Source organism: Cyanistes caeruleus, chromosome 1, assembly GCF_971803275.1.
Source record: "Cyanistes caeruleus chromosome 1, bCyaCae1.hap1.1, whole genome shotgun sequence".
Classification (NCBI taxonomy): Eukaryota; Metazoa; Chordata; class Aves; order Passeriformes; family Paridae; genus Cyanistes; species Cyanistes caeruleus.
In genome coordinates, this window is record NC_141701.1 from 16,693,765 (window position 1) to 16,716,776 (window position 23,012).

The 23,012-nt window shown below is 34.5% G+C and overlaps 1 protein-coding gene across 3 annotated transcripts in view; it reads left to right on the forward strand.

Annotated features, from left to right (window-relative positions):
- CSMD3 (CUB and Sushi multiple domains 3) overlaps window positions 1-23,012 on the forward strand; it is a 574,655-nt gene that overhangs the window by 215,640 nt on the left and 336,003 nt on the right. The window lies entirely within an intron of this gene.

Consider the following 23,012-nt stretch of genomic DNA (forward strand, 5'->3'; position numbering starts at 1 on the left):
CTAATGACATGCTAATGAAAATTAAATGTCAGTAGTATATGGTAATACTGTAAATAATATTTTTCAATATCCACATTGTATCAATGGATCTTCAGGGAACAGTAACCACTTTTTGTGTTTTTGTGTTTTTCCATTTATCTGATGAAAAAATGAATCATGGCATTCCTACCAAGATCTAGTTCAGGAATATCTTTTACAGTTTCTTATAGAAAATGTAGCATAGGAAGAGATTAGTGACAAAATTTTGCAGAATCTGATAAAATTAGACAAGTAACACAAAAATTTCAATTAACAAAAGCCTATGACTAATGTTTTTAATTTGATCTTTGATAACAGCAAATTTTACAACTCAGTGTGATTGCCTCAGATAGCATATCTATACAAGAACAGAAAAAAAATTGATTACTATTTTCAGCAGGTATTGTATACCTTTATTTGGACTTCCTGAGTTCATAGATGCTCTGGAATGTGTATTCTGAATGAATTTATATGAAAGAACCTTTCTTAATGTAGCTTCAGGACTGCTATACTGGTTTATGAAAAACACTGACTCATTTTTTGCATGATATCTTTCATACCACATATGATAAAACACACTCTTTAATAAGAATTTGCTAGCTTATGGGACTGTAAAAAGATAGAAAGTAGGAATTCTCTCTAATAAATCTACCCCACAACTGAGAAATTATGTGATAACCATTTTGGTGGTTTAAGTGAGGTGTTTTGTATTGTTGCACTGCTTCTTTTGAACTAGTGAGAAAAGAACAAACTGTGTCTCATGGTAAACATACATGCATTCCTGCCAAAAATGTGAGGTAATAGCTAATAAAAGAGAACAGGCTTACGTTTACTTTTAAAAATATGTTTTATCCGAGACCCATTAAACGTCTGAGTTGGTAGTTGTGGGAGATTTGAATATGCTCTGTGTCTTTTATTTCTCCTCATTGCCTAAGAATGTAGTGATTAAATAATGGTGTTTTTACTATTTTGGTTTGCTTATTTAGTTTTTAAAGGTGTATTGCTGAATGTATGTTAAAGTGGACTAACTATTCAGTGGTCAAATGCTTCAGCAGCCCACAGTACTTAAAATGAAGAAAATATCTTTTGCAACTCTAAAATAAATGTAGGTGGTAAAAAAATTCAGCACATAAAGGAATTAAATCTGCATACTCAAGCCTACATGATCATTAAAAAAACCCTTGTTAGTAGAAAATAGAAAAACAGATGGTAAGATAATAGGGGATGTGTCATTTCTGGTAGGTTAATGGTAGACTAAAGGAGAGAGTGTGAGGAAATTAAATAAATATCATAGAATCATAAAATGGTTTAGGTTGGAAGGGACCTTAAAGATCATCTAGCTCCAACCCCTGTGCCATGAGCTGGGAAACTTCCACTAGACCAGGTTGCTTGAACTCTGCCACGAACACTTCTAGGGATGGGATATATTACAAAACTTTCCTATATTTAGAAAATAAACACTAAATGTATAGCACAAATATTTCAGTTTTTGAGAACTGTAAGCTTAAATTTTTCAATTAGTGATAACTTTAAGCCTTTTTTAATGACAATTTTCAAATTTTAATGTAATTTATTTTTTGACATGAATTTTCTGAAAACCAGATAACTAATAAATTTTTAAAATGTTTTGCAAAAAGCCATATAGTACAAGTGCTTGTTTTTATTTTCAAGAGTTTATTATTTCTGCATTACTTTTGAGAGGGAATCTGTTAATTCTTTCAATAGCTTGTTTTATCAGAGTGCTACACAGTAGTAACTGTTTTAAAACCTCCATCCTTCCCCTGCTTAATTGATATAGATTGATTGTAATGTCTTTCTGAATTTCCTTCCTGAAACATATTTGCTACATAGTACCACTATAACCATAATTATTAATTTCTTAGTACCTCTTCTAATTTTCTTTAGTGTACTGTTACATATTTTTAAGGACCTGGACTTCAAATTCTGAACTTCAGAACACTGCATAATTTTAGTCTGTCACTGCGTGGCACTGCAGTACCCTTTTCAGCTAATCACTCCCTTGGTTTACTGATTTTGTTTGCACTTAGTGCACATTTTGTCAGTGTATTTGGGTCATGGTTTAACCCTAAGTGGTAATGAAGCCCTCTCACCACCACTCACTCATTCCATCCTCAGAATACAACAGGGCAGAAAATAGGAAGAACAAGAGTGAAAAGTTTCATGGTTGAAATGAAGATGTGGAAAATCACTCCTCAACTACTGCCCTGGAGAAAATGGCCTTATTATAAAACCTTTAATGACTGTCTTGGGTGTTTGAAAACAAAGACAAATAGTAAAGAAATTATGAAAAACACCCTTATTCTCTTCTGAAAGCTTAACTTCATTCCAAAACTTTCCCCTTCCTCTATTCCACCATGGATTGCTCTTCCTCTCTTTGGTGAAGTGATTGCCAGTGCAGGAGGTTCAGGTCAAAGTGTAGGAGTTAATTTCTGCTCTTCCTCATTTCTCACTTCTGCCATTTCTTCCATCTCATTTATTTCCTCTGCCTTGATGTGCATTGACCATGGGCCATTGTCTCTTAATCCAAAAATTTTTCTGAACCTGCTCCTGTGTGGGTTACCCATGGACAGCAGTCCCTTTGAGAGTATTACTAGCTCTGGAATGGAGCAAGTGTGCTCTGACCTTGTTCCTTCCCTTCAGTGTTTGTTGCCTTATCTCAAATACAACTACATAGAGATGTCACAAATTCTACTGATGTGTGCTACTCAGTTGTGTTCTGTGGTGGGGCCATTTTGGAGCCAGATGTGGCCAGTTGTGACCAGCATGGGACAGCTCAGTGTCTGCTGAAGGGAGAGCTGATATATTCAGCCCTATACCCCTCTGCTACCAAATCCCTGACAGTCTTATTGCCTTTTGTTCTCTTAAGTTTATGAAAATTGTGTTTTAAGATTCTTTTTCGTAAGGCAGCCTCACATGGCTGAGCTGCAGTGTAATGCCTAAAGCAATTGTAGCCTAGACATTTGAAAAGAAGACTAAATTTGATGCAATGCAAAGTCAAAATATAGTTACCTATGGAAAAAAAAACCAAAACAACACAGCAACAAAAAAATAGAAAACCTAGAGTATTACATAATTTTTTATAAGCAGACTTTTAATGTAATCAAACAATTTTTTTCTAATTTTCTGTCTTAGTTTAAGACCTTGAAAATAGGCATGGGCCTTTAAGGCCTCTAAAGTTTTTTTTAAATTGACTTATGGAGAAAAAAATGAAATCTGATGAGATACATGAAACTGTGGGAAGTATTATATTCATTTATATAACATTTAAAAGACATTGGTAAACAATATCCAATGTGATTAGAAGAGAAATTTCAGTAAAAAATTTCATTTAGAGAAGAATCAAAATGTTTCCCTTCCTAGGTTTTGGTGTCGTAACCCACTTATCCTTGCTTGTCTGGTCATCTGTGTTTTGGCACTTCTTTCTATTCAATGAGTGTTCCTTGCTTTGATGCTTTCTCTTCTTATTGCTTTGTTAAAACTCCCTTTGAGTCAGAAACTGTTGGCTGAAGTAGAACAAAAGCTCCTTTGGATCTTCTTGAAGCAGCTGCTTCACTGTTTCTTGGCACCAGTAATCCTCTTCTGCTGTTTCTAATATTAGTTGTGCTTCTTTACTCCTTCTATTTGCAGTTCCTTTTGGTTGCTGCTTTCTTTTGATTACTTTTTGCACTCTTTCATTTATGTACGAATCCATAATATTATCTAAGTGGACAGAAACGATTAAGTTAGCTTCACAGTGTCTGGTCTTACTGATTGGCATACACGAACTTCAATCTTCTTTATATCAAGTGTACCCAGATTCAGGAAAGGCTTTAAAACAAACAAAAAAAAATCTTCATTTTTTGATAGTTAGACATTACTTTAAGCATCTGTAAGATTTGCTATCTTTTTAGATTCAGCATTTTTTTTCTCCCACTCTCTACCTTTGCCCTTAAAGCTCTTAAAGGTTTCAACAGTAACCCTAAAACTGCTAATGATTTAACTTGTGAAATCCATTTCTTAACTGATTTTTTCCCCCCCTTGTTTGTTTACCTGTGTTTAAGCCATGTGCAAACTCATGCTTCCACTTTGAGCAAAACAGTATCAAATATGTAAATTGAGTGCACAAACACATTTGCCATACATTAAAAATCTTTTCTTATAAGAAAATGCAAATGAAGCTATGAAAGAAATCCATGAGCATTTCAGAATAGAATAAAATTTAGTTGTCCTGCTCATATTTAAAAGCATGGAAATGGTTACTTTCCTTCATACTTGACAGCCAACTATGTAGACCTGAGCTTGGATAAATGCGAGCACCTTGTAGTAGGATCAAATATGAAGAAGATGATGTTGAAAAATTTCTTCTTGCTCTGCTTGATTTTCTATTGTTATTTCTATTATTATGTTTCTTTTTCTTTCTGTGAATAGAAATGTATCTTCATAAATTATTTATGGAGTTAGCTTTTCTTAATTTTTTTTCTTGGTTTTGCTTTCAGAAAGAATGTAAAGCAATTGCCAATCAGGTAAAGAACAGTAGTACTAAGCTGCCTTACAACATCATGGCTAGAGCAAAACTATCTTTATCACTTTTTTCACAATATTAGGCTATTTAATCAGGTTTTGTCATTCATTTCTTCTCTCAAAAGCTATTGCAACAAACAGAACAATGTACTACTCCTGAAAAGAGCAGCTGTAACAAAGGCATAGGATTTTTGTTTAGACACCTATAGGTATCTGCAAACCCATTAAAGCTGCAGGTCTGTGAAGCGCTGCACCTGTATATATGTGCACTGATGCATCACTGAAATCACCCAAAGTACCCAATGTATTTCTGTGGTAGTGGCAGAAGTGCAAAAATTCTTTGGGCAGACAAACCAAGGTTTGTTAAGACATACCAAGACGTATGTTATTAAGTTACAAAATTTCTCAAATTCAGATTATGTATGGGTAACTGAGCCTTCCCCATTCCTTGCTAATCTTGCCAGTGTGGGTTGCAGAGTGATTCAGCTGACCACATGGTAGATGTTGGGTAGAGGTGTTCTAGTGTAGAAGAGACATTTGCAATGTGCTGGCAAGTTAGAACTTACTGGAGAGATCACATGGTGTGTTTAGCATGTCAGACACCCAAACACTAAGCAGATGTTTGCTCCCAGTGAGACAGTGTAGAAAGCTGGAAAAAATGTAAAATCCATGGACTGAGATAAAACTAATTTAACAAGACAGAAAAGGATGGGAAAGTAGTAATAATGACAAAAGAATATACAAAACTAGTGATGCAGAAAGCAACTTACTACCTGCCAGCCAAATTCCTTCCAGTCCCTGAGCGGTGGTTGCCACCTCCCAGACAAGTTGCCTCATCCCCTGTTCAGCATGATGTCATATGATACGGAAAATTCCTTTGGCCAGTTGGGGTCACAGCTGTGTTCCTTTTCAGCTTCTTGTGCACCCTCAGCCTCCTTGCTGGCAGAGCAGCATGAAAAGCTGAAAAGTCCTTGACTCATGGTGAGCACTGCTCAGCTAGACCTAAAACATCAGAGTGCTATTCTCATCCTAAATCCAAAACATGGCACTATAACAGCAAGTAGGAAGAATATTCATTCTATCCTAGCAAGAACCAGGACACTATGCCATTCTGGCATAGAAACTGGAAAGATGGGAAAGAAGAAACAGCATATGGGCACCTGTTACATGCTGTGTTACATACATATGTGTACTTTAACTGAAACACTACATTCCACTGACTACAATGACTAGACTTGCATTTATTCTACTAGTTTGCATGCCTAATGAAACTAAAGACACATTATGTTTTTAATCTCAGTTTGCATTTACTAGTCACTTACTGAAAAGTATTTTTTAATACCAGAACATTCAAGGATTTAAGATTCCCTAGGAGAAAGGAATGCACAGCATCACTTCAGTTGCATTGGTGGAAGTCTGCTACTTTGTCAAGGGCTGTATCCTGTGTGTAGGCCAGTGCAAATAAGTTTCTGCTTTCACTGATAACATATTTGACAAATGACAGATTTATTTTTTTTTTTTAAGGCAGATACTTAGTTATCAGAATTGTGAATCTGTGACTTTTAAGACCTTGAATTTCTTTTGTCAAAACAGTGCAGATGGCTACCTGATTTTGCAATGGATGGAGGAGAAAGGAATCCTCTCTTCATAGACTGAAATTACCAGAGCTTCTCAGAAGAATTTTTATTTTTCTTTTTTTACCTCCAGGCATAGGAAGAGCTTAAATTGCATACATCATCATATAAGTAAATATTTTTAGTGGATTTTCATACTCCTGGGTCTTTCAGTTCTACTTAATCTCATACTGAGATATATCTTCTAAACAGATTATTTTTCACCTTTGCACCCTTGAGATGTCTTTTATTCACAATTATGCACCCACACAATTACAGCACAGAGAATGACATTGATTTTGTTGTGGTCAAGTTGTAGAGGAGAAAAAATGTATTTTGTTGACCTCCAAATTTATAGAACTAACTTTTAGAATTGCCCGAATGATAGGTTTTAATACCACCATTATTGGCAGTTAGTTCGGATACTGTGTATGGACCCAAAGAGATCTAATTTTAAAATTTTAATTCTTTTTTTTTTTTTACTTCAAGTGAGATCATATTTCATTTTAAAAAGTCAATAGAACTAACGTTAAATATTAAGACATGGTAGTCTATGCTAATGTGTAATGTAATGTGTAATTTACTTCTGGAACAAGCATTAAATGATGATTGTCCTTTCCATTTTTAATGATTTATCCAATACATCTTCTTAATTTCATATTTACCATAAAGAAAAACATCTGATATTTTCTGTTTCATTTATTATTTTACATATTCCTCTTTATTGTTTAAAAAGGAGTAAATGATAATACTTTATGTACTGCTGATGATTAGTAATTCCAAATACTCTGCAAAAGACAAGAAAAAAGTACTCAATTACTCTTTATTTCAATTTAGGTAATGCTTAGAAAGCATTTTCCTTACTTAGGTCACTTTGGTTGAAAGGTCTGGAATTTATAAATTGAAATACAAGATTTCAAACAAATAGAAAACGCCAGGAAAATATTATATTGAAACTATAAAATTCATAGGTAATATGAGGAATCCTGGTTTCTGGAAGAGAAAAGAATTATTTAAACCACAGTGTGGTTTTAGTGATCCTATATATATATATATATATATATATATACACACACACACACACATATATGCCCATATAGATACACATATATGTATGTATATGCATATATACATATATATAATTATATCAATATATGAAAAATATTTAAAATATATAAAAATGTATGTAATATTTATATTTATGTTTAACTTATATTAATGCATATCTGTATATATTATGCCTATATATATATATATATATATATATATATAATATATCCATTAAAACATTTTATCTAAGGAAATCCACTAAAGAAAAATTAACTAGGAAAATAAATTTTCTGTGGCATTTGAAAACTTTTATTAATAGTACATAAACTCTAGAGTGTATAGGACCTTGATTAAAAAACCCATTAATATATTAACCTATACATCTGTATGCTTCATAGCCACTGAACAGTATAATATATTGTGCTGACGGTCTGTTCATGTTAGGATATTAAAACAACTGAACGAAAAACCTGGAATAAAACACTTGTTTACATTCAGAATATTTAGTTTTGAGATTAAATGTTGGAACATTCTCTTTCCTGTCGGAAAATTTTTGACATGCAAATGTTCTCATAATATGCTTGCAATTTTTTATTAAATTATTTATATTTTAAGCTATGAAAATTCTTTATCATTAATAATTATTAATAATTTAATGCAATAAGCCATTCAAGTTAGTTTATTAATAGTTTTGAACATTATAAATTTTACTGTACATTAAAGAAAACAAACCTGATACAGTCTAACTTCAGAAAGTAGATTTTAAATGCTAAAATTAATAATGTCACTGACATCAGATGCATTGGATTTGCTGCTGCTGGAAGATTTACACTTATTTCCTTGTCTTCCTCTTCCCTCACTCACCATTTTCAACGTATTTTTTTTTGTTCCAGAAGCTATTTTTAAATTTTGGAGAGGTGATTTTCTATCATTAGGGGACACACACACAAAGAAAGAAATAACTTTAATAAGAAGACAACAGGCAGATGAAGAGATCTAGATAATGAAGTAACTGAATATGGGTTTTTTGTGTACCATCACACTGAAATTTCCTATGTACTCTCCAATTAAATGGCATAAATTATTATGTAGAAATATCTTTTCTTTGTGTCTCTTCTCTTTAGCTTAAACTGGGTATTTTCTGTTATTTATTTACTGAGAACACTTACATTTGTGATTGAAAGCATATCCTCATGTTCTTGTGGTTATAAAGGTGTAGTTATGTAGGTTTAATTGTAATTTTAAAGTAATGAACTGGCTAGGTTTATGTTGAGGCACAAAATAGGTGAAATATAGGTGTTGTGTTCTTTAAATATTTCTCCCTGATCTATCATTTGTAAAATCTAATCGCACCATGATAAAGACTGAATAATATGCTGGATAACCTCCTGCCTAAAGATAGGAAAGTTATTATTTTTCCAATAGAAAAAGTAAAACCAAAATTCTGCTTTGGAATATGAATATGGAAGTGACCCGTGCAAGATATTATGCCAGAAGTTACTTCATAGTGTTAAATAAGATGCTACAATTTTTACTCCTTCCCAGTACAGATAAGATTGAGGACATTTCGTATTACTCTTCAGAATTAAGTCTAAGATTATTTAATTTGAGAAGTAAAAGTACCTTTTGCAACCTATCCCTCAGTAAATAGGGAGTCAAATCTATTTGATGAGAAGTTAATCTTTTAATGAGTGCTATTTCATGTAAGAAATGAAATTTTCTGAACTACCTTTTAAATTCTCAGTTACACTTTCTCCACTTTAGTCCCAGTCAATGGATCTCTTTTTACTTTAAAATATTGGCTCCTTTATTTGTGTACTGTATCAGTAGCAGTCTGAGAAATCTGAAAGAATTAAGTATTTTTTCCCCATTCCCAAGCACCAGGAAATTATTAAACATACATCTCTGTTAAACATGTTGTTTTCACTTAAATACCGCTGAGGCAATAAACCTTGCATACTAGTGAATATCATTCTATGGAGTTTGTTAATGTGAAAAATCATTAACTAGTACCAAAAAGATTCTCAGTTACATAATTTCTTAGATTTTCATTATGTGAAATTTCAGTTCCATTCACATTTAAAAGAAAATAGTAAAAGTCCCCTGAGAGCCATAGTGGTCAAACCTTCTAGGTCTGTCTGAAAAATGTCAGAACATAGAATAACAATGTGAATATTAAAGTATTTTTAGCATTGATATTTGTTGTACTGTGTGTTTCTTTCTAATGTAGTTACTTATTTGCTTTGTTTTTTAGATGCCAAAATGTGTATTATTTTTGGTCTGGATCCTGGATCAATATGAACATTGTTAATACCTTTTCAGAAAATGAAATTTTATAAATATGTAGAAGAAAGAGAGCCAAGTGGTTAGAGTGGAGAGTGAGGGATTTTGAATGATTAAGGTGACAAGATGGGTAGTAATAAGGAGATTGAACCTGAAGAGATTCTGTTGAATAATTATGACTTGTGTGATACATACCCTGGTTGGAATCTAGACTGTGCTAGTTGGATTGAACAGTCAGACAGGACAAATCTGTTTTCCAGGATGAACAAGCTGAGTTCAGTAGGAGAGGTGCTCCATTTATCTGATCATCTTTATGGCCCTTCTCTGGACCTTCTGTAACAGGTCTATGCTCTTCCTCTACTGAGGTCCCCAGATCTGGATTCAGCACTCCAGATGGGATCTCACAAGGGTCAAGTAGAGAGGCAAAATCCCTTTCCTGGCCCTGATGCCCACACTGCTTTTGGTGCAGCCCTGGATACAATTGGCCTTCAGGGCTGCAAACTGCACATTGCTGGGTCATGTCCAGCCCCTCATCCACCAGCACCCCCAGGTCCTTGGCAGGGCTGCTCTAAATCCATTCATCTTCCAGGCTGTATTGGTCCCAGTGGCTGCCCTGAGCCAGGTACAGCACCTTGACCTTGGCCTTGTGAAATGTAATGAAGTTCTCATAGCCCATTTCTCAGGCTTGTCCAGGTCTCTGTGAATGGCATCCCATCCCTCTGACATGTCAACCACAGCACTTGGCTTCTAGTAATCTTCAAACTGGCTGAGGGTGCACTTAATGCTTCAGTTTACATCATTGATGATGATGCTAAATAATACTGATCCCAATATGGAACCCAAGGGAAACCACTTTTCCATCATGTCTGTCAGAACACTAAACTGTCCAGAACATTACTCTCTGGACACAAGTCCAAGCAATTTGTCATCCATTGAACAGTTCACCCACAGAATCTATTTCTCTTCACTTTAGACAGAAGGACATTGTGAGGGACCATGCCCAAGGCTTTGCAGAAGTCCAGATAGGTGACATATATGGCCCTTTGTTGATTGATGTAATTGGTCCATCCTAGAAGGCCACTTGGTTGATTAGAGAGGACTTGCCCTTGGTGAAGCTGCACTACTGTTATCAATCACCTCTCTGTCCTCCATGTGCCTTAGCACAGCTTTTAGGAGGACTCTGTTCCATGATTTTCCCAGGCACAGAGGTGATGCTGACAAGTTGGTCATCCCCAGGATCCTCCTTTCTACCCTTTTTAAACATAGGTAAAATATTTCCTCTCTTCCAGTCATCTGGGATTTTGCCTGGCTGCCGTGACTTTTCAAGTATCATGGACAGTGGCTTGACAACTATATTAGCAAATTCCCTCAGGATTCTAGGGCACTGCTCATCAGGTCCCATAGACTTATGTATGTTCAGGTGGTCATGAACCTGAATTTCTCTTACAGTGTAAATTACTTTGGTCTTCCAGACGCTGTCTTGAAGCCCATCCACTTGAGAAGTGAGGGAAGAGGATTTGCCAATGAAGACTGAGGCAAAAGAAGTTTGGAAATAAAATTATGAGATATGTTGATCATTACTATTGACAGTAATATCAGCAAGCTCTTATGCTCTAATTTAGTCAGTATACTGAGAGCGTTCCATAGTCCTTAGGTCCATACTTAGACTACCTTAAAAAGCACACCTTAGTGCTTTTTAACTTAAATACTAGAGAAAGAGTAAAGGACAGAACAGAAAACTTGCTGCTGTATAAATCAACCTTCACCTTGACTTCAGTGTTGCTCTGGCCTCTCTGCATTTCCGAAGAATATAGCAAAGTTGAAGAAAGTTCAGAGTAAGCAAAAATAATAAACATATGGGTATGTTTCTGATTGAAAAGTGATTCATCTATGTAGGACCCTGAAACTTGGAAAATTAATATATCTCTGGGAGAAGGGGAGATATACAAACCATAAAATGATGAATCACAGGGATATCAAAAATATTTATTAGATCTCTTTTGGATGGCAGAATTGAGGCACATGCTTCATAGTGACTTACACAAAATTGCCAGAAAGTTACCAGTGGAATAGGGCACCAGGTCTTTTGAGCCCTGATCCAGGGCAGCTGTAAGCTGGTACCTCTTACTATTTCATTTTTCACAAAGCTGGCAGAATTGCTTAGACAATGCTGGTTTAATTCATAGTACTGCCTTAGTACACTATGATATAAAAAAGTATTTGTGAAGAGAATCCTTGACTTGAAGGACATATATTCAAATTAAATCAGGCTGGCTCAAATTGAAAAGGGAAGAGGTCTATTGACTTTGTGAAAGTAAAACAAATTGCTGCTCTTTCTATTTTTCTTCACCTGAGACTACTTTTCCTTCTCTTCTTAGTTAACAGTAAACTTGAGATTAAAAGCCATACCTTTTAATTCCTAATATATATATGTCTAGTATATTAGTGTAACAGGAAGATAATGTACACAGCTTTTTAATTGGAGATAGAAGAAGAAAGGATTATTCATTTGTATACAGCATCATGTTGGGTACTTTGTCTTTTCATGAAAGATATATAAGGCTGACATATTTAAATAATATTTTTCCCTAGAATGTTCTCAAACCTATAATTTAAACAAATTAGTGATAAAAATATTATAGTTCTGAAAGAAATCTCAATTATAATAATTCTGTTTGTTGAAGCCATTTGAGCACACTCTTTTGACAGTTAGAGCAAACCACTCAGTAGTACTTAAGCCAAGAATCATTCAAATTCCCAATGACCCTAGTGGAAAATTATGAATATTAACCAAACTTAAAGAAATTAACAGAATCATGGAATGGATATCATAGAATCATGGAATCATAGAATGGTTTGGGTTTGAAGGGACCTTAATGTTCATCTTGTTTCAAATCCCTGACATGGACAGGGACACCTTTCACTTGGCCAAGTTTCTCAGACCCCCATCCAGCATGCCTTGGTAATGCTGGAAGGGACCACAGTGGAGTCATCTGGCCCAACTCCCTGCACAAGCAAGATCCTTCTGGAGCACATTGCAGAGGATTGTGTCTAAATGTTTCTTGAATATCATACATTCAACTCTTTCATGTGAAAGAAGTTGCTTTGGAATGGTGTGGTGTCTCTCAGAAACTCTTGCCTTTGTAGAGATGGTCATACCATTTAATTTAGGTAAATATCAAGCAATGACTGTGAAATTGCTGACAGTTCTGAAAGTGGCCAAATTCTAAGATGCCTTTTAACTTCAACCATTCTTATGAAGTCTGAGATGTTCAGACCCAGTGAGCAGATGTCTCGAAATTTGACATTTTAAGTCCTATCAGTCAAGATGTGTAAGAAGTATCCAAAAACTGCTGCCATTTCTGAAAAATCACAGAATTTTAAGGCTGGAAGGGGCTTCTGGAGATCATCCAGTCCAACCCTTCTGCCAAAGCAGGGTCACTTAGAGCAGGTTACACAGGTGCATGTCCAGGTGGGTTTTGTGTGTCTCCAGAGGGGGAAACTCCACAACCTCCTTGGGCAGCCTCTCCCACTGCTCTTCTACCCTCAACTTAAACTTCTTCCTTGTATTGATGTGAAACTTCTTGTGTCTAAGTTTATGGCCATTGGCCCTTGTGTTGTCACTGGGCACCACTGAAAAGAATCTGGCACCATCTTCTTGACACTTGCCTTTGAGATGTTTATATATATGATGAGATTCCCTCTCAATCTTCTCTAAACTAAACAGTTCCAGCTCCTGCAATCTCTCCTCATAAGAGAAATGCTCCAGACCACTCATCATCCTTTTTGCCCTCTACTGCACCCTCTTCAGTAGCTCTTTGTCTTATACTGAGGAGCCCAGAACTGGTCACAACACTCCAGATGTTGCTGCACTAGGGCCAAGTAGAGGGTGAGGATCACCCTGTTCCTGTTCAATTGTGAATTGAATTCTGTGAATTGCTGATCACACTGTTGCTGTTCAATGGCAGCACAGCCTTCAGGTGCATCAGTCACTCCCCACAGTTTCATATCACCAGCAAACTCGTTGAGGGTACATTCAATCCCTTCATCCGGGTCATTGAAAAACAAATTGAGTAATCTTGGACTGGAAATCATTCATTCCCAATTATTATTATCAAATTATTATTATTGATCCTTGAGAATCATCACTAAGTATAGGCCTCCAACTGGGTTCTACTCTGCTGATCACTACCCTCTGAGCTCTGTCATTCAGCCTGTTCATGATCCATCTCACTGCCCATTCATCTAAGACACATTTCCTGAGTTTACCTGCTAGGATGTTATGTAAGATAATGTCAAATTACCGTGTTTTTAGATGTGCCAGTATATTTTTCCTGTAGAAGTTGTCTTCATGATTATTTCTCTGTGCAAAATAAAAGTGAGGAAAGACACATGCAGTAACCAATCTTTTATGGATATTAGGAACAATTTTGGCTATTGAACAAGAACACTATCATTTTTATCATTGTATTGGGGTGCAGTATTGCCTGAAATGCTCACTAAGGCAATGCATATGTAATTCTTAAAATGATTTTGAAATTTTAGTGTGTAAGCATTTACCTTAGGACATCTTGAAAGTGTTGTCTAATGGATCGCTGGGGTCCTCTCACAGGGAAGATTTTCCTCAGGCAAAGCTCTTGTTTTGCACTGGATGCCACTTCATAGCTTAAAAGTTCACTTACTGCCCACTTGATGCTGACAGCACACAATGTTCTGCAGGAATAGCTTTATCTCTGTAAACGCTAAGTGGATTTTGAATCAGTTTTTATACTGAAGAAACCTTTTTCCTTGCCAGAGAATTATTTTCATCTCACTTAGGACCTGACCTTTCTTTAAAAGTATTATTTTTCAGTGTCCTAACCTTTTAGGTAAAACCAAAACATAAACGACAGTAGTTTAATTTATAAATCATTCAACTTTGCTTTTCTTTATAATTAAGATTTATTCTGCTTAGAGATTATCTTTATTTATTCTAAGTGAGAAATAAGGGGAAAATAACACTTCTTGTTAAATTTATTGTATTGCTTTGTTCATAGGCATTATATTTTTCACAGTGAATAAGAGACAAACACTGGCCAACAGCTCCCTGAAGGCTGGCTCAGGGATCAGGGTTCATTAAATCAGATCAGGGTTGAGGCCAGCCGTGTAGGGCTTTTCAGCGGTGTTGGTCGCCCTGCCCCAACCAGGGAGCAGGTCCATCTGGTAGTTTGGGGTGCATCTGGAGGCTGACCAAACCCTGGGCACTTGGCACCTCCATGGAAAAGAGGACAGGCCAAGGTCAGGCAGGGACATTAACCCCATGGCTGGGTAGAGCAGAAATAGGGGAAGAGGAGGACAAGCACTTCTTTGGCATCACTTGGGCAGGGACTCATGGCTTCAGCCGTGGGGCCCTGGACCCATAGGCATGGGTGGGAAGAAGCCCCAGGAAGTCCAGTCATGTTTAGGCCCATTAGAGCCCTCAGTCCTGACAGTCATTGGAGAATGCTTCAGTGCTATAGGGTACATAGAAAAGTAGTGTATGTTTGGTATACAGAACTTCAGACCAAAAGTTAGTTGGGTTATAATGAACTTATGTAATAAGTTATAATAACTTACGTTAACCAAAGAATCTCATTATAGCCAAAGGGATCACAACTTATAGTTATTCTAATTAATGTTTTAATGATCTGATAGTCTAAATTATCAAATATAGAAAAGCATGAATGATAAAAAAACACTTATAAAAGTTAAGAACTACCTTTCTACTGTCCCCTGTATTTCTTTTGTCTTATTTTTACCCTTTTCTCTGTGCCCCTGGGTGGGGATTACAATGAATTGAGAGCATCCAAGGATCTGTTAGGAGGAGATTGACACTCATGGACATGAAGAAGTGAGCTTCCTCTTCAGTCTTGGAGTTCAATTTTTCATTTTTTGTATAATTTCTTAACATAGTCTGCTTCTTTCTCATTGTTCTTTACTGCAATCTGAAAGTTTACACATCTCAAAGTTGAGCAAGTTTACGTATCCCTCATGTTGCTTGCTATGCCAGACCTATGTAACTTTAGCAGATCATTATTGCATGCAGTACTATCAGAGCACGACATTCCTGAAATGCCATCAGCTCAAGAAATATTCACTTGGTACCTATGACTTATCAAAAATAGTGAAAACAAACTCAGGCCAAGGCAAGCCTATGTTATTTACAACATAAATTCTGTGGCTTTTTATTACTAATGGCAAAACTGTACTTACTGCAGTGTCTCTTAATTTTGTTTGCTGTAGGTTAAGTAAACAATGAAAAAAGTATGCTTAGGTATTAAGATTTGTATTGAAGATACCTTTTCTGCAACCTTGTCTTTACTATTTGCCAAATGAATGAACAAACTTTCTAAGAACTTTACATCATTTCTAATAAATACTAATCTGTTTAAAAACATAATAATTAAAAAATATTAAATATATTAGCTATTAAAATAAGCTTCACTGCTGTGAAGATTACTATATTGGATAGTTTATTATCTTAAATTAGTTTAGCAATCTTTAGTAATTAGTCAAATAGCTTTGTCACGCATAATACTGGATTTAGAGCAGAAAAATTTGGCATTTAGCTTACGATAAATATTAGGCACTCAAGAGCAATGGGACAAAGAGTTTTTCTGTTAAGAATAAATGCAAGAGATTATTTCTGGGTTTAAGATACATTATTTTCCCACATACCTGAACGTCATTGAAAATATTAAAAAAGGTGTGTTAAAGTCATATCAATATATAGTTCAAGCTTTAGCAAGTATTGCTCTGAAACTGTATATTTGATTTACAAATGGCACTTTGCTTGCTTATAACACTGAACAGATATTAGACAACTAACATTAATATTAAAAGGAAAGTGAGAATTTAATTTTGTTGATAAGAAATGAGAGCACTACAATATGATAGCATATCCACAGTGACACAAGAAACAGAATTAGAATTTAGAACTTTAAATTTTAATTTATTTTTTGTGATACAGTTGCTATATACATTTTAATGTGCATAGTCTGTATAGTAATTATTCTTTCAGATTTGCTTATTTGATGTTATCATATCCTTAAAAAAAGGGAAATAACATTCTTACACTATGATTCACAAAATCAAATTTAAATAAAAATAAATATGCAAGATAATATTCACAAGGCTTTTTACCTGACAATCACAATAAAGCTACTATTTTTAAGGTCAGTAGCTGTGAATACTTTCCATTCCCAACATTATATTGTTCATTTCATTGATTCCTATAATATTATTGAAAGTCTTGAAGAAATTTGAAGTTCTATTGTTTGGGGTTTTTGGTATAATTATGTTTGATCATGCAGATATATGTTAAATTGATGTATTTCTCTTTTGAAAAGAAAGCAAAGTATGATTATATGAAAATAATTATTTTGTATTTCAAACCTGCTTTTTCATTTACTAACATTCATTTCTGTTTAGTTTTTGCTTTTTTCTTTTTCTTAAAAGTAACAGGCCTTTCAAAAAGTGCTTTCTCACTTTAAGTAAATCAACTGAAAGAATATTATCCATAGGTGGGCCCATGTTGGTAATTTTCATATTTTTTTCTATTAAACAAATATATATTGCTGCAATAAAATCTATTATTTGGACAGATAGATATGTTAAGAAAATAGTAGCTCTCTGTTTATCCTGATTTTTGTAGAAAGGACAGAAATCATGTTAGAGATAATTTGGCATTTTGTCTGAATCTTCAGTTTTCCAAATGTAATCTGTTTGATAACATTAAGATGAATAAATTTACCATATTTTCAGTAACTACTTAAAAAATGTAAAATGATCTTAAATTCACTGAGAGAGGGGTATGGAAGATCATCAAGACATGCATTTGTATACACTGAAGTATGACTTATCTCCTGCATCACTGAAAATTTCTGGTTGATGCTTAATTGTCACATTCAGAGTGTTTTGGTATATGTCTTACTGTAGCAATTGATTAAATTTACAAATTTACATAAAAAAACCAGAGAAAAAGAGACAAAAGAGATAACAATAAGGAGGTTTTAAAAAGAGACCAGAAAAAAGGCAAGCATAAAAATGACCCTAAGAGAATGCAGGAGTGGAAGAAAGTAAATTCTGGTACCAAATGGAAATAAAAATTAAATTCTGAGCCAAATCTCACAAATGTGAACAATATGAAAACAAAAGGAACCAAAAGGACTTTTTTAAACATCTGGCTAGACAGCTTTTGGAGTTTTTGCTATTTATATAAGTCCAGGAATCACTCTCTGTTTGAACTAAAGTCTAGAAATTTGTTTTGAAACCTATCTTCTTCATTCATGTATTTCTTTACAACCAAAGTTTTACTGTATTTCTTTAAAACCACAGTTCTATTTTTGAAAGCTGGGAGCTGAAAATAGATTTTGTCAGAGGAATATTTTACAGCAGCCATAAATAATATTTTTATGCTCTAAAATCTATTTTTTTCTATCTGTTTCCTTTATTTTCTATTACAATTTGATCCTAAGAACAGGTAAAGATACTAGAAATTTATGAAGAATAAAAGAAGTGATTTTTTAAAATAATATGTATGGAATGACATATGTTAAAAGAGTCAAATAAGCTGTTAAATCAACACAAACATGTAAATTCCTTTCATAGACCCAGAATATGTTCTTCTAATTAGGTTTCTAACTTTATTGGAAATTTTTTGCAAGCATCAGATACTTAATGACAGAGAACATCAAAGAGAACAGTTAATTAAGATAAGAAAAAGAGCATCATCTTAATAGGGTGCATGGGTCACTCCAAAATTAGTTAAGTACAGGAAGGTTTTAGGTAAGGAAACTAAATAAGCTTTGACTAAAAGTTCTTGGACATCTGAAAGAAGAATAAAGATGGGGTATATTTATTAATATTTTTAAAAATTCTATTTATAATTGTAACTCACTCTTTTTTTTTTTAATGAGATATGATTTTTTTTTTTTATTTTATTTTTTTCTTACGACTGTTTACACTTCTTTCTAAATTACCCATTGCAAAATGATAGACTGGCCTCTTGCTAATAAGATACACAGGAAAAGTCCCAGGCTGACCTCATGTCGGTCTCCTCTTTAACTCCTTCCTGTAGTCTGAGTCCCATTTAGGGTCATCTGCCTCAAGGTCATCAGTCTTATTTGGGAAGGCTGTGGCTGGATCATATGTGTCACAAGAACTAATAAAGTCCTATACCTTTATTCATCCTGAATAAATAAGATGGTAAATATTCTGATTTGCTTTCACATTTTGAACTCAACATGGTTTTAGGAATTAATCAGTAAAATGAATTCTAATGAATTAGAATAGCTGTTGGACGGTAGCCTTATATCCCATTTGGTCTTATGAACAATTTGCATGTTTTTATCTGTTCTTCAACCACTGAAGTTAAAAATACATTTAAAAAGTAGTCACAAATAGGCAAGACTTTCTACCTAGAGTCCAGTTACAAGTGGAGCACTACAAGTGTCTGTTCTAGTACAAATTCTTTCCAACGTGTTTATCAATGAGCTTCAATCAATGACAGAGAGCAGCCTCATTGGATTTGCAGATGACACCAAAATGTTGGTCATTTTAGTCAAGGACCTCCGGTCAATATAGCCGAGGACAGGGCTGCCATGGGGATACAGACAAGCTGGAAAATGAGCCAACAGGAATCCTATGAGACTCAACAAGGGTCAGTGTAAAGTCCTGTAGCTGGGTAGGGAGAACCCCTGGCAACAGGAGTGTCTGATAGCAGGCAGCTCTGCTGAATAGACCCTGAGCCTCCTGAGTTATCTTAAAAGAATGTGGTCAGTAGATTAAAAGGGAAAAATTTTTGTTCTTGTCTCAGCATTTCTGTGACCATAGCTGAAATAGTGCCTCAAGATTTGGGCTTCATGACAGGGAAGATGAGTTTTTCACTGTAGCAAGTTCAGTAGAAGTTCTTCAGGATGGCTGGGGGCTGGAGCACTTACCCTGCGAGGGAAGGCTGAGCAACCTGAGCTTTTTCAACCTGGAGAAGAGGGGACAATTTACAGGAAATCTTTACAAGGTCAGAATCCTCTAAAAGGAAAAATAAAAAGATCATTTTCAACAAGTGCTTTCACTATGTTAGATACCATTTTCTGCCTTATTTTTGTTTCTGGTGGATGCTTCTCAGAGTAGACAAAGGTATTTATTATCTCCCTGGATTATTCCCTCAGGAATTACTTACAAAAAGTTAGTCCATTAGATTAATTGTTAATTGAACTTCCACTATGAGTTTATCTGGGGTAAATTTTCTTTGGTATCATGTTTACATCAGGAACCCTGTGTATACTTGTAGCATATTGCATATGCAAAGTATGTGCATCTAGCACAGATTCATAATCTATTTTTGGAGCTTTGTTTCAGGCAAATGTCAAAGGCTTTTGCCTCTTTTCTTTACTAAAAATGATCCTGGAATCAAGAACAACTTCCACTTCTACATAAATAGAAAGACTTATGGGTCTCCCATATGTTTGCATTATCCTAAGTTTTAACAGTTGCAACACTTTTGAGTGGTGTCTTGTTAAGACTAGTTTTCTGAACTGAATTTCTCTGTAGATCATCAGCTTGATCTTTTTTCACTTCTACATAGCTACAAGCTTTTAAGTGCAAATACTCCTTCAAATCTTTCCTTGTGTAAGCAGGCTAATTTGACATGTGAAACATCCTCAGTTTTACTGACTTTCATCTGTTCTCCTTCCACAGAGACTTGCTTAGAGAAATACTGGTCCAGTCTAGTAGGTCTTAGATTGTTTTAGTGTGGGTTGGTCAGGTTCTCTTTTTTTGTGAACCCATGCTCTAAACAGCAATTATACTTTCTTAACCCCATGTCATTACTGCTTCTTCATATGATTTATCCTGTCAGTTCCTCAGGCTTCACATCTTAGTGGCTGATTGTGAATTCAAAGTGATGCTCTGCCTCTGAGCTGACCTCTTTTGACTGCAAAATTTTGGTTTAAGCTTTTCCCAAAAGCAGAGATCATTCTTCTTTTCTTCCTTTTTGTGCCATTTATCATTTAAAGTTCTTCTCTTCTATTCTTTCCTTTTTTTTTTTTTTTTAACTAGAGTATTAAAGTAAAATAATATAGGAGTATTTCTTTATCACATAGAACAATACAATTTTTAAAATAATCTCTTTGACAAACTGAAAAGTCAGATGTGATTGCAGAAGACTGAAGTGGAGAGTATGTTAAAATACCCATGCAACAAAGGTGTTTCAATTGGTCTAAAACTGTTCATAAAATAAAGACATAAAAATTCATACTTTTGCAGATTACAAATAATATTTATGGAAACATTGATGGATCTATTCTGTGCAGTAGCAGATACTTACAAAATTGTTTATACATAACATTAATTTTCTCTCAAAATCCTCCATGTAGATGAAGCCATATTGTTTAACTTAACTGATCTTCTGTATGAGTTCTTCAATGTAAATGGATGTAGAAGCCTAACAGCTTAGGTGTTCTGTTTGAAAATTGTCTCTGTATCAAAACAGTACTTTTCAGTATGCAAGGTTTCTAGCTTTAAGTAAGTTTAATTTTTCTTGCTTTTTTTCTTTTGAGATGAACTTTCTTTTCAGTTGTTCTCATTTAAAGTGTTGTGCCTATTTAAATAAATAGGAGACACCATGCCATTTGATGGAGATTTTGAATATAATTTTGCTTTGACCTTGATATTGGAAGCAGGTGAATGCCTGTTCTTGTACATTTGCATGCATGATAAAGATATGTTCACATAGATTTTGTTTTAATAACAGTGGTTATGTAACATACATTAAGTTTTCTTTGTTTTAAACAACATTTTTCTGTTCCAAAATATCTCTTGGCCATGCATTTGTATTTTCTGTGTTTTAAACTTGATACCAATCTGTCAAAATATTTATTGTATACTGAATCATGAGTAGTCTAGACCTTTGATATTATGCATATTGTGATAATTTTCTTCTTTTATTATGAAATAAAGAATAAAACATGTCTAGATCTATTTTAGTTACTTATCCCACTACCGTCATAGAACAGCAAGTAGATTTTGGTTTGGTTTCTGACACATAAACCTGGAGTCTTACAAGGTGTTTCTAAGGTTTTTTAGTTTTGCAGGGGAAACCAACAGTATGAGTTAGAAGTTCTGTACTACACAGCAGATGTTACACCATTAAATGTCAGATAGCAAAAATAATATGTACCCACATCAGCTTTATTTGTTGTCCTTATAAAGGTAACATATTCTCTTATCTCAGTATTTTTAATAGTACGATAAAATAAATCATTTTTAGCCTAAAATTTCTGCAGCAAACAAAAAAGACCTGTTAGCAAGGCTGAGCATTTTTGATGTGAGGATCTCTTCCATTATTTTATACAAAACATTCGAGAATTCTGTCAAGAGCTCTGATATACCTTGTGCCTTAAATATACTATATAATGCTTAATTCCTCTGGGAGTCTTATTTACATTGTCTAGTGGACAGATTTTTCTAAAAGTGTGAAAATTCTTGTTGCTTTCCATCCTGACATCACCCATTACATTTAAAAGACAAGTCTCAAAGTATGAGAGGAAAGCTCAGAACCAAAAAGTGTGGAATATTACTGTTTGAGTCACTGTTCAAGGGCCCCTAATCATTATGATGGAATAAAAAAGCTGTATTTTAAAGATACTAGTAAAACATAGTAAAAACTAAAGCATAGTTCATGCTACATCAGCTTTGTTTATGCTATTTTTTTATGGTGAATTTTGTTATTCATTTGAAAGTCATTTATTTGTTCCAGTCAAGATGGAGTTTCTACTGTGTTAAGATGTTCTAAATGCTCACAGGTGAGAGACTTGGCTTCCAAACATTTGAAACCAAATATGGGGGATGGGGAAAATTTTAATGAAATATTGAAAAATTTGCTATATATTTTAAATACTAGAGAACTTAAAAATTCTAGTAATGCTTTCACAATCAGGGCATGGACAATTTTTTATCTTATCAAACATTTTGTGTGTGAGGTTTTTTAGTAAAATAATCTGGTCTATCACAGAGAGCAAAAAGAGAATTACATATGAAGCCTCTTTACAATCTTAAGTATAAATAATAATGCTGACAAGTTATGTTTCAATTTGTACCTTTTATTATTCATCTACACTTGGCCTCATGTCAAGTCTAAATGGGCTTTTAGAGCCCTGTCAAGCTTTGATGAAAAGAATGAGCATATCTGGCAGCCTTATTAGCAGCTGGAGTATGGCAGCTTTTTCTGCTACTTAGGTTACTATATAATGCTGCCATTTCACTCCTCAATAGGATGGTTACCAGTTTTCTAAGCATGGGGTACCCTATTGATGGTATAGCTGTATATTTTGCTCTAGCCATGCTGATTTCAAGACTGAATATGCAGGGGTGGAAATTATGTGTTGTCATTATGACTGGTAAAAAAGTGCAAGTTTTGAGGACATTTAAAACTTAGCATGTATTATCACTACTATTACAGAATGTTCACTAGTATTAAAAAATGTTCCGATTGCTTCATTTATAAAATAA